At 43.4% G+C, this 15,149-nt stretch overlaps 1 pseudogene; it reads left to right on the forward strand.

The window, feature by feature from the left end:
- The first annotated feature begins 7,697 nt into the window (after nucleotides 1-7,697).
- LOC136496546 (probable inorganic phosphate transporter 1-4) lies at nucleotides 7,698-11,585 on the forward strand (annotated as a pseudogene).
- The last annotated feature ends 3,564 nt before the right edge of the window (nucleotides 11,586-15,149 follow it).

Raw genomic sequence — 15,149 nt, forward strand, 5'->3', positions numbered from 1 at the left:
GGGGTACTTTGTGGAAGTTTGTCCAAACAAGACCACACCCAAGACAAAGAAGAAGGCATGCAAGGACAAAACCCTCACATGAATAAGGTCATGGGATGATTCTTCAAGTGAAGAAGAAGACCACCACAAGAGGCGCGGGCACAAGCACTCATCATCAAGCACCTCACGTGTGTGCCTTATGGCATGAGGTAACAAAAAGGCTATCCCTAGTGATAGTGACAATGATAGTAATAGTGATGATGAGCTACCTTCTTATGATGAAATTGTGCAACAAAATCTTAACTTTGCTAAAGTTTGCACTAGTCAACAAAAGAAGCTTGAAAAATTTAAAGAAAAACTAGATAGCTCACAACAAGCTTATACTACTTTGCCTGAACAATATAAAACTTTTGCCAATCCTAATATGGAGCTATCTACTAAAATTGAGCAACTTGAGACTAGAGCAAACACAAATAATTGCACAATCAATGATGAGCAACTTGTAAAGAAAAAGAAAAATTAAAGGAAAAGTTAGCTAGCTCACAAGATGATTATAAAAGTTTGCTCGCTAAAATGGAAACCATGTGCAAACATTATGATGAGCTAACTAATAAAGTTGTTAATCTTGAAGCCATTGGTACAACCCCCACCGAGGCACCTAAAAAGAAAGGTTCAATTTTTGACATGCCTAAAAAGGATGCCTCTACTTCTTGTAATGATTTACGTTTAGACTCACCCTTGTGCAACCAAGTTTGTGTTGAGAAAGTTGTTGTAGAAACATGCACACAAGAGGTCACAATGGAGAATGAGCAACTTAAGCAAGAAGTGGCTCGCCTCAGCAAGGACTTGACTCAAGTGAAAGGCAAGACGGAGCAAGCCAACTTCATCAAGATAACACCGTCAAGGGAGTGAAGAAGCTTGATGAAGGATAAACCGTGGTTTTCTACATGTGCCACAAGGAGGTCACAAGTCCTATGAGTGCAAGGTGAAAAATGGGGGAGGGGCTAAGAAGAAAGAGAAAAACAAAAGGGAAACAAGCAAGCTCTCCAACACCTACACCAACAAGGTGGACAAAAAGGCCTCCACACCTTATCTCTTGAAGAAGAAGAAAAATGATAAGGTAGTGGCCATCAAGGTGAACAAGCAAGCCAACAATGGGGCTGAACGCATTTGGGTGCCAAAGGAGATCATTTCCAACATGAAGAGCACCAAGAAGGTTTGGATCCCGAAAGGGAAATGAGAAGTCCGATGGACTTCGGGGAATTTGGAGACTTGGTATAGTTTTGGGTGCATTTCATGGGGTGCATCACATTGGATCATGTCAATTGCCAAGTGGGTTGGTGAATACTATGGACCCAAATTCCTCTTCCTATGTTAGGTAACTAGATTTAATTTCTTACAATTTTAATGAGCATCTAGTTCTTTTTTATGCCTAGGTTTGCATTTGTATGTTTAATCTTTTATCTTGTATACACTAGGTATATCTTATGGTAGGCTTGCTTAGTTTCATTCTTAACCCTTGGAGCAAACCTACATGGTTTAAATTGTTTAGGAGCACGACACATAGCTTGTTTTATAATTGTTCATCTAATATGTGCCAAATGTCCAAATTGTAGATAATTTCTCCCGAATATCACTTTCAAAAATAATTCCCACATTCATGTGATTTCATCTTTCAAGTGGTATTTTTATTCTAAAATCAATGTGCATGTCTCCTACAAGTATTCCATACTTGTGTGCACAAATTTAGGGGGAGGTTACTCTACAAGTTGGATGCTTTGAGACTAACACCTTTTCAAGCTTATCATGTGTGTAGTAGTCTCATTGCAAGGAAAATGGAGTCCCCGGAGTTAAGCATGATACTTCAAATATCCACCACCTATTGCAAGTGGTATAAATCAAATTGGTTTCCACATGTGGTATTTCTAAACCGATATCATCATGTTGATTTCACTTTGGTATTTATATGCTTTCTCCATACATTATATAGATTAAACTCTATTGACCATTAATTTGCCAATTATGCATAAACTACATTCTCCATCATATGTATGCATATTTTTAGGGGGAGCTTAGTCTATGTAATGTGAGAGTCAAATTTTGTGACCTATTTCACTCCACATACAAAGGATCACAAAGTTTCACCCTCCCTTGTGCTACTAATATCTTCCTTTTCGGTGTTTGATTCCAAAGGGAGAGAATTTGGAGGACCAAAAGCAAGCCCGATCATAATAATTTACAAGTGCTAATGGTCCGAGAAAGGGAGGATAGTGGATTATGGAGTTAGGGGAAGACTTAAATCCATAATGCCACATGGAGACATTTGCATGGGCAAGATAAGTTTCCAAAGATGTTTACATGTGGTACCTTTTAGCATCATATAACCTTGCCCTTTGCATTGCATCCTAGTAAGTAAATAGTTTTTAAATTCTAAAATTTTTATTATTTGCTTGTTTTGATCGTGTTGTCATCAATCACCAAAAAAGGAGAGATTGTAAGGAAAATGGACCCTAGGCCCATTTACTTTGGATTTTGGTGTTTGATGACCACCACAACCAAATTGAACTAATGAATTTACAAGTAATTGTATTGTAGTTCAATAGGGTGCAAGACGTGACTTGAACGAAGGCGATATGATGATCCCATGATCAACACCATAAGCAAGACCCTAGAAGCACAAGAGAAGACCCAAGATATCAAGCATAGTCCAAGCACGAAGATGGGGACCAAGCCGGACGCAAGATCACAAAGAAACAAGCTCGGCAGAGGTGACCGAACGCGACCCTTATAGGGACTAGACGCGTCCGATCAGTTGCTCAGCAACAGCAGGCGTTAGCAGCTATGACCAGACGCTAAGCGAAGCAGTGACCGGACGCACTGATGACACTATTATTCGTCATGGCAATGTTTTCAGCGTGACCGAACGCTGCGGCACTAGACGACCGGACGCACAAAGTACAACGTCCGATCGAGTCTAGAGAGGTTCCAAAGCGGCTCCAGCGCGACCAGACGCGTCCGATCGAGTGAGACTGAACTCAGCCTAGTGTCCGATCAAGGTGCGCGCTCTGATGGTCAGAACGACCGGACACGTCCGGTCAGGACAAAAGTAGCATCCGGTCAGTAGCAGAAAGCTAGGTTTAACCCCTAATGGCTACTTTCTCGGTAGGGCTTATAAATAGACCATCCAACCGGTCATTTGAGGTGTGGAGAGTTGAGAAAACATACCAAGGGTGTTGATACACCATTTTAGTGATCTCTACTTGCATAGTGCTTAGTGATTCATTAGGTGATTAGCGTAGGTGCTTTGCGAAGTGCTTAGGTTGATTAGACCACTGCTTATGCTCTTGCTCTAGGTTTAGGCCTAGTGTTTAGTGAGGTTTGCATACCTCTTATCACTCGGTGCTTGTGCGCACCATTGTTGTACATCGGAGGGGCTTGTAGTCTTGCGAGATCACACCAACCGCGTTTATGGTGTGGCCGCCACCGTGTACCGGAGGGAACAAGGCCCATGGCGTTTCGGCCGGAAGCTTGATAGTGAAGAAGGCGGGGAGCGGTCTGGGAGAGGCTTTGCCACGAGTGGCTTAATCGGAGACCCGCTTGCGCGTAGGGAAGGCCCAGAGCTATCCATGGAGTTGCCCGACCGGGAGCTTGGCCCTTGCGAGGGATTCCTTGCAAGGGGCTCCAACAAGGACTAGGGGGAAGCTTGCGTGCTTCTCGGTAGCTCGGTAAAAATACCGAAGTCATCGATGGGAGTTTGCATATCTCTACCTTACTCTTTAGCTTCCGCATTTACATTGCAATCTTGGTGTGTGCTTTACTTTCCTAGCTTAGTGATAGGCTAGTTGATAGGTTTGGAACCTAGGTTGTATAACTCCTTTACGGTAGAGATAGCAACACACCTAGCAAAAACCGTAGTTGCACATTTAGATAGTTTATCTTTTGCATATGTTTTGACTAGGTGTAACAAGAGGCCTTAGTTAGAAGTAGAATTTTAAGTTGCCTAATTTATCCCCCCCTTAGTTAGAAGTAGAATTTTAAGTTGCCTAATTCATCCCCCCTCTTAGGCATCATGGTCCCATACAATTATGCTAAGAAATACAAACAAGCATTTCTACAGCCGTTGTCGGGGATGGATTCTATCTCCATACTTGATGATTGCGTTCAGAAATGCCAACAACTATACAAAATCTTTTGTGCAGCAATTCCAAAATGGCCTCGGAGGCGGGCGCCCTGGTTGCCCGCCTTTGTTATTCGAGGCAGGACAACCGGGCCAACGACCGCCTCGGTTAATGCTTAACCGAGGCGGGCATTGTAACATAACCGCCTCGGTGAATATCGATTAACCGAGGCGGTTGTCCTAACCCAACCGCCTTGGTTAATCAAACTTAACCCAAGCGGGCTTTTTAAGGCAACCATCTCCATAAATCAACTAACGGAGGTAGACACACTATAAGCCCGCCTCAGAAAATACTAACCTAGCAGATAGCCCATCTCGGCCCAATATAACGCTCATCGTATATATACGGGAGTTAGGGTTTCATTATCCCTTATCCACTCTCTCTCTCAGCCCTCTCCCTCCCTCCCTCAGACGGCACGCGACGCACTCTACCCCACTCTCCCTCCCTCCCTAGACGGCGCGGTGCACCATCTCTCCCTCCCTCAGATCGATGGCGTTGCGCATCCGTTCTCCTTCCTTCTCCCAGCATGACGGTGACGGAGGCCTCGCGCGCGGGCATGGCAGCGGCGGAGGCCTCGTGCGCCGGATCGATGGTGGCGGCAGAGGGGGCCTTGTGCGTGGCACGGCTGTGGCGGTGTCCTTGCGCGCGGGCCCGGCGGCAGTGGCTCTCCTTCAAGCTCCTCCTTCGTGCGGCGAGCTCCTCCTTCGAGCAGCGGCGGCAGTGGCGAGGTCGAGGTCCTCCAGCGCTTATCGACCTCCCCGGCACAGATCTGGGAGTTGCGACTCCCCGAGCGGCGGATTCGGTGGAGGGTGGCGGATCTACGAGTGGCGACTCCCCGAGCGGTGGATCTGGTGGAGGGTGCTGGTGCTGTGGTTGACGGTGGCGGAAACAGGCTCCCTGGTGGGCTTTGAGCTTTTCTTTGTTTTTTAATCCATTAACCAAGGCGGGCATTTGTAAGGTGCCCACCTCGGTCAAATGTTTAACCGAGGCGGGCAAGGCAACCGCCTCCGTAGTTCACGGATTAACCGTGACCTTTGGACGGAGGCGGTTGCCTTTGCCCGTCTCTGAAAATATAAAATGCCCGCCTCCGTTAAGTTTATTGTAGTAGTGCTGTTAATAGGTAAATATTGATTAAATGTTAGCTAAAACGCAGAGGTAGGGGCCATACATTTGGGTTTGCCCAACACTACCTATTTCCTAAAAAGTATACAATTCCAAGCTTGGTCTAAGTCAAAGTATTTTTGGGTTTACTAAGTTTATAGAAAATATCACCAATATTTATGACTCTAGATAGACATTCTCTGAAAATATATTCCAGGATATATCTATTGATATATCATAAATATTAGTATATTTTAAAAATAAATGTAGTCATATTTAAGATAATTTGACTTTGAACAAAGCTAGAATTGCATTCATTGTGGGATGTAGAGTAGGGTGTATATTTTGGATTGAAGTCTTTAGCCCAATTTTATTAGAAAGCGTAATGCTAAAAAGTAGTAGGGTGTATATGTACACTGTAATAAAATATATCTTATCTGGGATATTAATTTTAATTTGACTCCAAGTAACATTAGGGCCAAATAAATTGCTGCATCAAACAAAATAAACAAACGAGTTGTAGATCTGATGTAAGCAGCGATATAACGTGTGGGCAAGTACCCGTCCGGCCACGCCACACGACCACAGTCATCAATTTCATCTATTCATAAACCTCAGCAAGAAAATGAGGCGGGAAGACTTGGACTTCAAAGTCACTGATGCCAGCTTCCGAGGGGAATATGCCCGGGAGCCCAAGCAAACAAGGCCTCTTTGCCAAATAAAAATAGATCATGAGAGCTTCCACCTCAAGAATGCGTCCAAGGCTCGAATATTGACATTTGAAACCAAGGATATCTTCTCTCATCCAAGGTAACCTAGATACTCTCTAGGTTTCAAATTATATGTTATTTTAATTTTCTATCTATCTCTATGTATCTAGGAAAACCAAAACGAGTATAATTTTGGATCGAGAATATTACTACAAAGTATGGCTAGTGGCTAGTGCAAGAACATAACAACAAAACATGTAACGACATCAACAATTTTATGTTGAAAGTAGTTAGAGGCCGTTTGGAAGACTGAATCAGTTTCTTGGTTCTGATTCTACCAAGAAACATCTGCAATGGTACCAAACGAAACAACAGAGAAACATTAAGTTTTAGGCGTGAAATGGTATGGAACGATTCATGTTTTGTTCGTTGGAGCTGAGAAGGCCCGAAGTTTCTTAGGGATTCTGGTTTCGCTAATGTGTACTGATAGTTACTTTTTTTTCAGTTATAATAGTTTCTTAGTGCAACAGGTCAAAATGGATTATATTAAAGTTGTTCTTTACCCATAAAAAGTTTAGAATTTTTAATCATATTTCATTTATATGATTTTTTATTAAAAAAAGGTTTTTGGAAATAAGAATCAAGGCTAACATTCAAACGGTTTCATAAAATGATTCTAATTCATCATCCGAAACATTTTCGGAGCAAATATGAATTCGAAACGTTTCTATAAGAACCTGGATCTCTACCAAACACACCCTAAGTTGGGGGCATTGTCAAGAGACATTATTAGTTATTTTGTTTGCTATGCCATTGTCAGGAGACATTAGTTATTTTCTTTGCTATAATGGGACCCATCACGGCTCTTCTTTGCTGTCTTTATTACAAGGTGATGCATTTTCTTTCTGTTGCAGTGACGGTATACTCCCTCCATTTCTAATTCTAAGTGGTGCATAGTTCTTGCTACACGTGTTATGCATAGTAAAAGTTATATATTAAAAAAGTTTGAACAACTTAAAATTTTGAATGGAGGGAATATGTCATGTTTGCTATACAGATTTTCTTATTTTCGGTAGGTCAGCATGCAGCTCACTCAAGTTTGGAACAAAAAAGTGGTATGTTCTCTCGGCGACATGGATTAGTTCAATCGATTAGAACTCTGCATGCAGCTGTGTGAAGACAAACATATTAAGACACGTGCTTGACAAATTGGTAATATTCCGATTGAAACAAGTACAGACGTGCAATCAGAAGCTTATGAAGATATAATTGTCCGTCATTCCCGAATCACTTAACTGACTAGTACTGTTTTTTCTTTCACGATCGGGCTTGGCCTGTTTTTCATTAAGCAGACAGGAGTGTACAGAACATAGATAATTAAACTCTTATCATATTTCCACAACAGAAGAAAAGTTTGTTTTTAGATAACAGAATAGAAGAAGAAAAGTGCGTCAAGATTTGAGTTCTATTGCAGACTGATTTAAATGAAGAGTGAATGCACGGGATCAATGACATCAACTTTGACCATACATTGGCGACTGACTAAACGCAGGGATTTCCCTTGTAGACTTAGGGAATTCTCATAGTTGATGATTATTTCCTACGAAAAGACAAATGTTGTTGCTTTCAGAAAACTAGCAAGTTAGTCTGCTTTGCTAAGTTTCACTTGCTAGCTCTATATATAGTACCCAGGTGTTGCCCTCTGGGGCTATGTAGTGTAGTTAAACAAACAAGGCCAAGCATATCACAATATCACAAGATCTCTTCGCTGAGGAGAATTGGTATGTGCCACACCATCATATATTCAGTAACTCAGTATATAGGGGGCTTATTTTTTCCATGGTGTTTGTTTTTTTATCTCAGTCTTGGTTTCAGAATAATATGGTTTTCTGAACTGAGAATCTGAAAGATTGGCTCTCCATTTTCATGAAGAACATTGAACTCACTATATGGTTATTCTTTTTTTTGTTTATGTGATATCGATTAGGGTACCAATCCCTTTAGTTCTTGTCTAGAATCATGATAATCCGCTCCAATCCGTAATATTGGGAGGAATTGAAGCAATAATTAGTTCGTCCCCCCTCCAATCCACATGTATAGCAGGGAATGGGTTCAGACGATCTAGACAAAGCACATTTGAGTGTCTATATAAGGATTGGTTGGATATGGGATGAGATCATAAATGTTTCAAGAAAAGGTGTTTCATTTTCTTAAAAGAAGTAAGTTGCGAATTTAGTCTGGCTCTAAAGGGAGGTTTAAGGTTCCCCTCTCCCTCAAGAAAAAAAACAAGTGTCTCTTTTTCCTTGGTAATGGAAAGAACGTTCCTCCTCGGAGAGGAGCAATCAGTCCACGCAAAGGGTCTGTTTGGTAGGAATCCAATTCTAGCTTTCATAAAGCTATTTTTCAGCTTCTCCTATCAAGCATGCCCTTTGAAAATAGCTTCTCCCTAGAAGATGTTTTTTTAGCTCCTCTCGTAGACAAAAAGAAAAAACGAGGTGAAGCTAAAAATATTAGCTTCTCTCAGCTTTCTCTCTACTATCTTTCCTGAGAAGCTGTTTTACCAAATATTTTTTAAAAACAACTTTAGCTTTACTGATAAAGCTGCATTATGGAGCTGAAGCTAAAAAAACAACTTCACTACTGAAGCTAGGATGTACCAAACAGGCTCGTACTTAAAACAGTCTCCAACATAGGGCTTGAGATTCAATCCTAAGAGCATATGACCACTCAGTCGGATCCAAAGAAATGCATTGTCCTTTGTCCCCGTTTTGAGAATGCGACACACCTAGATAATGCACATAATTTTTTAGATTGTGAGAATAACACGGATAAACCACTTTTTCAGCTCCCACTCCTTAATAAAAAAAACGACTTCGGTCTCTTCGTGTTCCTTGCAAGGAACTATTTTTTAGATAACTGTTTGGTAGAGCTTCTTGCAAAAAGCCACAAGAAAACAAAGCGAGCCATGCCAAAGCACTGTAGCTGTGCTTTGAAGCAAAGAAGAACCAACAACTTTTACTTCAGATGAAAAAGCATCCGGAACTCAAAAGTGGGCCAAATAGGCCCAACACTAGGGTAAGTATTCCTTGTCATCAGACGATGAAGTTTTTGCTAAAAAAACAGATGATGAAGTTGACACCTTGGAAGGAAACTGCACCTTTTTTCTGATAGCCAACGGCTAAAATTTTTGGGGAGCCACACAGGCTGTTTATCATTCTCCTCTCTCGGCCGTTCGAGAAGTTCATCAAGTAAAGGCAATAGCGCTCCAGATTGCGTCGGTCAACATCTGATTATGTCAAGTTTGGACCTGCTCCCCGCATGTTGTGCACTTAGGTGCGAATCTTTTGTTTCCAGATGCACTTTTGCTTGGGTTTTTCACGAGGGCCCCGTTACAAAGAGAGACAATTACAGGAACAAGCTACCTGATTCTCGTACACGTCTGTCTCATCTTCTTCATCATTACAATACAAGAGAAAACTCATGATCCAAACGCCAGAAGTTGACACAAGAAAGAATATTCTGTAGCATGCACAAGTTTAGTAGCATCTGGAGTACACGTGGTGCTTCGAGTCTTTCACTAATGACCACTGTTTGTATATTTTTTTTATTGGAAAGAGTACACGTGATTCTCCTCTCTTCCATTCCATCCACTGTCGCGTAGTAATCCGGCAGTTTAACACGCTATTGAAGAGTTGAAGTAAATTATTTTGTAAAAATCTTTTTGTTTTTTCTTTCATTATCTTTGATCATATTTGCTAGTTGCGAGTCCAGCACAATTCTCTGTGATATTCACACACCCCCATTTCTTAGTGCGCAGAAGTTAAGGATACCGCTGCGAGCTTCACCACCATGGCCAAAGAGCTCAAGGTGCTTAATGCGCTCGACGCCGCCAAGACACAATGGTACCACTTCACGGCGATCGTGATCGCGGGCATGGGCTTCTTCACCGACGCCTACGACCTCTTCTCCATCTCCCTCGTCACCAAGCTCCTCGGCCGCATCTACTACTTCAACCCCAGCTCGAGGACCCCCGGCTCCCTCCCGCCCAACGTCTCCGCCGCAGTGAACGGCGTCGGGTTCTGCGGCACGCTCGCCGGGCAGCTCTTCTTCGGCTGGCTCGGCGACAAGATGGGCCGCAAGAAGGTGTACGGCATGACGCTGATGCTCATGGTCGTCTGCTGCCTCGCCTCCGGCCTCTCGTTCGGGTCCACGCCTAAGGGCGTCATGGCCGCGCTCTGCTTCTTCCGCTTCTGGCTCGGCTTCGGCATCGGCGGCGACTACCCGCTGTCGGCCACCATCATGTCCGAGTACGCCAACAAGCGCACGCGCGGCGCGTTCATCGCCGCCGTCTTCGCCATGCAGGGCTTCGGCAACCTCACCGGTGGCATCGTCGCTATCATCGTCTCGTCGGCGTTCAAGGCCAGCTTCGACGCGCCGGCGTACAAGGACGACCCCGCCGGCTCCACGGTGCCGCAGGCCGACTACGCGTGGCGCATCGTCCTCATGTTCGGCGCCACCCCGGCGCTGCTCACCTACTACTGGCGCATGAAGATGCCCGAGACGGCGCGGTACACCGCGCTGGTCGCCAAGAACGCCAAGCAGGCGGCGTCCGACACGACGCAGGTGCTCAACGTGGAGATCGTGGAGGAGCCGGAGCACGCGGAGGAGCTGGCGCGGCGTGAGCAGTTCGGGCTCTTCTCCCGGCAGTTCGCGAGGCGGCACGGCCTCCACCTGTTGGGCACGACGGTGTGCTGGTTCCTCCTGGACATCGCCTTCTACTCGCAGAACCTGTTCCAGAAGGACATCTACACCGCCGTGAACTGCTGGCTGCCCAAGGCGGACACCATGAACGCGCTGGAGGAGATGTTCAAGATCTCCCGGGCACAGACGCTCGTCGCGCTGTGCGGTACCATCCCGGGCTACTGGTTCACCGTCTTCTTCATCGACATCATCGGCCGCTTCATCATCCAGCTCGGCGGCTTCTTCTTCATGACGGTGTTCATGCTCGGCCTGGCCATCCCGTATCACCACTGGACCACGCCGGGGCACCACATCGGCTTCGTCGTCATGTACGCCTTCACCTTCTTCTTCGCCAACTTCGGGCCCAACTCCACCACCTTCATCGTGCCGGCGGAGATCTTCCCCGCGCGGCTGCGGTCCACGTGCCACGGCATCTCGGCGGCGGCCGGGAAGGCCGGGGCCATCATCGGTTCCTTCGGCTTCCTGTACGCCGCTCAGAGCACGGACCCGAACAAGACGGACGCAGGGTACCGCCCGGGCATCGGAGTCCGCAACTCGCTGTTTGTCCTCGCCGGCTGTAACGTCGCCGGGTTCTTTTTCACGTTCCTCGTGCCGGAGTCAAAGGGGAAGTCGCTGGAGGAACTCTCCGGTGAGAACGAAGACGAGGAGGCTGAAACGTCCGCTGCGCCCGAGTACAGGACTGCGCCGGCGCCACCGGCTTGATTGAAGAAGCATGCCAATCGTGGTCGACTGATCGTGGGTGGTCGTTACATGTTTGCAAGGCCAAATCTACATTGCCGTTGTTACCGTTTTGTGAACGATTCGTTGTGTACCGGTATCACTATATGGAACTAGGAAAACTATAAAACTTGTACCAATTTTTTCCTAAAAATGTTCTGTACTTGTTTATGATCTATATAAGATATTTAGAAATGGTCTATTTCTGTTCTTTTTTTTTTAAACTGTTTATTTCTATTCTTATTACTTTATTGCTCGTAGTAGAACACATTATTTACTTAAAACAAGTATGATCCAAATAGCTTTAAATATATCACCAACAAATATATGATATTTTAAGAAGGAAACTGGAATTAATTTTATATTTGTATGTTAAAATAATTTAATTATGAATTTCTAGAGATCAAAACCACTTTTCAAACCACTTAGAGGACCAAAATTTGCTCCATTTTCTACGGTTAGAGGGTTTCATAATTTAAATTTGAAAATTGGATTCCATTGTAAGTTGGAGGTTAAGAAAACGGTAATGCCCTCTGTCGAACATTTGTCCAACCAAAGGAAAACACGACAATCCTCTGAAGAATTACCACACTACACTACAATAACAGAGTACGTGGAAGCAAAATTACATCATCTAGATTAAGCATTAAATTAAGCCTCCTATGATAACATAAGAAAATGCATCTTCAAGAATAACCAAAAACCACAAATGTTTATTACAACATAGTAAATGACTCTACAACCAAATAGAATGTGACAAAAATATGTGATTGTTTGAAGTGTACAACATGTGTGCATGCTACTCTCATCCCACCAAGCATCCTCAAAGCTCAAGTACCTGAGATGGGGAAACAAGCGTATGAGGTTTATGGAAAACCTCAGCAAACAAACTGCTTTAACCAAGCTATTGAAATCACTGTTTGATTAAACGTCAAATTTAAAAGGCATAATAATAGATAAATCAACGCAATAGATAAAGATACAACAATTGCTCCATAGAAATATAAATATATTTCAAAATGCAACTGCAAATGATGCAATGCAATGCAAATGAAAATGATGCAATGCAATGCATAACTTCACTTCTACCCACACGTCCCAAGGAGAGGGAGTGAGGGCTGCAACCATAATGCTCATCATGAGGGAGTGAGGACTGCAACCATAATGCTCATCAATGTGTGTTGCTGTACCGGTACTTACCGCACCAATTTGGCTACGGTTTCTTCAAATGCATTTCAACGGGAAGAGTGCAAATGCAAATGTAGCAATGTATGCACGTCAGATACTTCATAATTCAAAGTAATACCACAAGATATGAAAAATAGCATACTTCAAAGTAAGTAAATAACTTCAATTTTCAGATTATGTAGCTGGTGTGAGAAACTGAATTTTTGTGGAGTCAATCCAAACAACAAAGCTAAAGCATATGGACCACAGCGCCACATTTACTTGCCTTCAACGAAGCTCAAGACTGAGAGCTAAGCACGATCCAAATGTGCACCACCTGATCAGAGGCAGGTCTTAGCACCAACACCATTGTACAAACAAACACAAACAATGGGTAACCAACTAGATCGTCCCAAACCCGCCATTCAAGCACCTACCACTATGCTACCATTCTTGACAGCAGCATTGTATCTTCTATTTTCCATAAACATATTATTGTTTATTCAAAAATTCTCAAAATCTCCCAGATGATACAAAACTTGATTATCTACAACTTTGTTATAATATGATTTGGCACAAGAGATCTCCAAAATAACTTAAACATCCTCTTAACTTAACTGAACTTTCTGACGGTCAAAACAGGACAGCAATCTTATAAAATTTATAACTGGAGATATAATCATCCAAAAAATGTGTTCTTTAACAATCTGGAAACCATAAGAAAACTCCTAAAACTTTTGTTTATATCAAAGGTTCAGATTCTTCCATTTAGATGGCCAAAAACTGAATAGGTGTAAAACTGTCCAGATTTTAATCACTGAAAAATAGTCTGCTTAAGATGATCATATCTCCAAAAAAACAGAGGCTATGAGCGTGATATTGGTGTCAAAAGAAAGGCATTGAAGTCCTCTACGACTTTGTCCACAGTGACAAAATTTATTAAGAACATTAAAGTACCTTAAAACAGTGATGAACAGAAACTGCTTAGTCTGACGGAATTTCAGAACATGACGAAAATTAATTTCGAGAATTTGGGAATTACTCCAACTAAGCCCCTTATAATTCAATGATTCAATCCATAAAACTTGATCCAAACAAGTGGATTAGTATTTGGCATCTCATGATAAGCCCCCGGTGATCCACTAATTCCTTGGTTCCTCTTCTCCACCTCACGACGAACCTTGTCGCTAAGACTGCCTCGCCATTCCAATCTAGTTACGAACATGTTGTGGCTTTCATGAGCAGCTGAGGGGAAACAAGAAATTCGGGGAAAAACGGGTGACAAGATGAAGCCTAACCAAATTTCCAAGGAAGAAAGGCACAGCAGAAGACGACAGCGGCGGCGGACGACTACGACGACGGCGACGGCGGCAAGCCCTATAAATGAATACAACATATAAGAAAAAATGTATCTTATGGCCTCGTAACACATTTTTTGATTTATTTAGAACTACAGTTGCTTTATACATGAGTTTCATATTTTTTAGAAAGGATAATTCTCACCTAAATTTTTAGAATTTTTTAAATAATATTTTTAATAATTAAATACAGATCTAGATGTTGTTTTAGAAGAATTATAGATATAGTACACCTGTCGGTAGCCCAGCGACCAAAAAGACTATGTGGCACCGATGTGTGGTAGCTATTGGCGGTGCTTAACTCTTATTTTCACTCATCAACTTTACATAAAATCTATACAAACAAACACCAAAACTTAGTAAATAGAATTTATACTAACGAATTTCATGAGTTTTGGTGAGTTGATCATTTGTAGGACACCTACGCAGAATACATGGAAAAAGAGTCAAAATGCGCAACCAGGAAAGCATAAGCGCAGACTCTACATAAACAATTAAAGAGAAGACCCACTCACCTAACAAATCTGGGCCTCAAACCCACCAAAGCACACTCTAGGCCCATCATACAACCCACCAGGCGACGGCGGTGCTGATGCAGCCCAGCCATGGCACCCCCACTAGCGCCCCTCAGGCCTACCTTCGACATGGCGGTTCATTAATGATAGTAGAAGGTGGTGCGGGGTGGATCTCCCCCGAATATTCCCCGGAAACCGTCCTACTCACGCTATAAAAGGGAGGGAGGTGCCCCCCTCACAACAGCAACACACCAAGGAGCAAGAGCACCACACTTGAGCACCATTCCAAGGGCCTAAGCCCTAGATAGCTAGTAGACTTGGTTAGGGAGAGATGTGAGGGAGAGTACGGGGAAGCATCGGACCTGTCGGCAGTCTCCCCAAGCTTGTACCTCGACGAACACTTATACCTCAATGGAGCTTTCCGCTAAGTGAGTGTTCGGGTTTCTTATGGTTATAAGCCTTTTGATTAGTTAAGCTTTGCTCCTATTTGCTTACGGGTTCGTCGTCCGTTCTCATAGCGGATAACCCTGCGCAACGCTAGAGTAGTAGTCGATAGCATAGATGTAGTGTCTAGGCAAGAGGCTACCTTCGTTTTCCTCATTCCCCACGGTTGAGGGGTAGGCGGCAGGTGATAACAACCCTGTCCATCCCTTGTAATCCCCC

The sequence above is a fragment of the Miscanthus floridulus genome, chromosome 12 (assembly GCF_019320115.1).
Source record: "Miscanthus floridulus cultivar M001 chromosome 12, ASM1932011v1, whole genome shotgun sequence".
In the NCBI taxonomy this organism is placed as follows: domain Eukaryota; kingdom Viridiplantae; phylum Streptophyta; class Magnoliopsida; order Poales; family Poaceae; genus Miscanthus; species Miscanthus floridulus.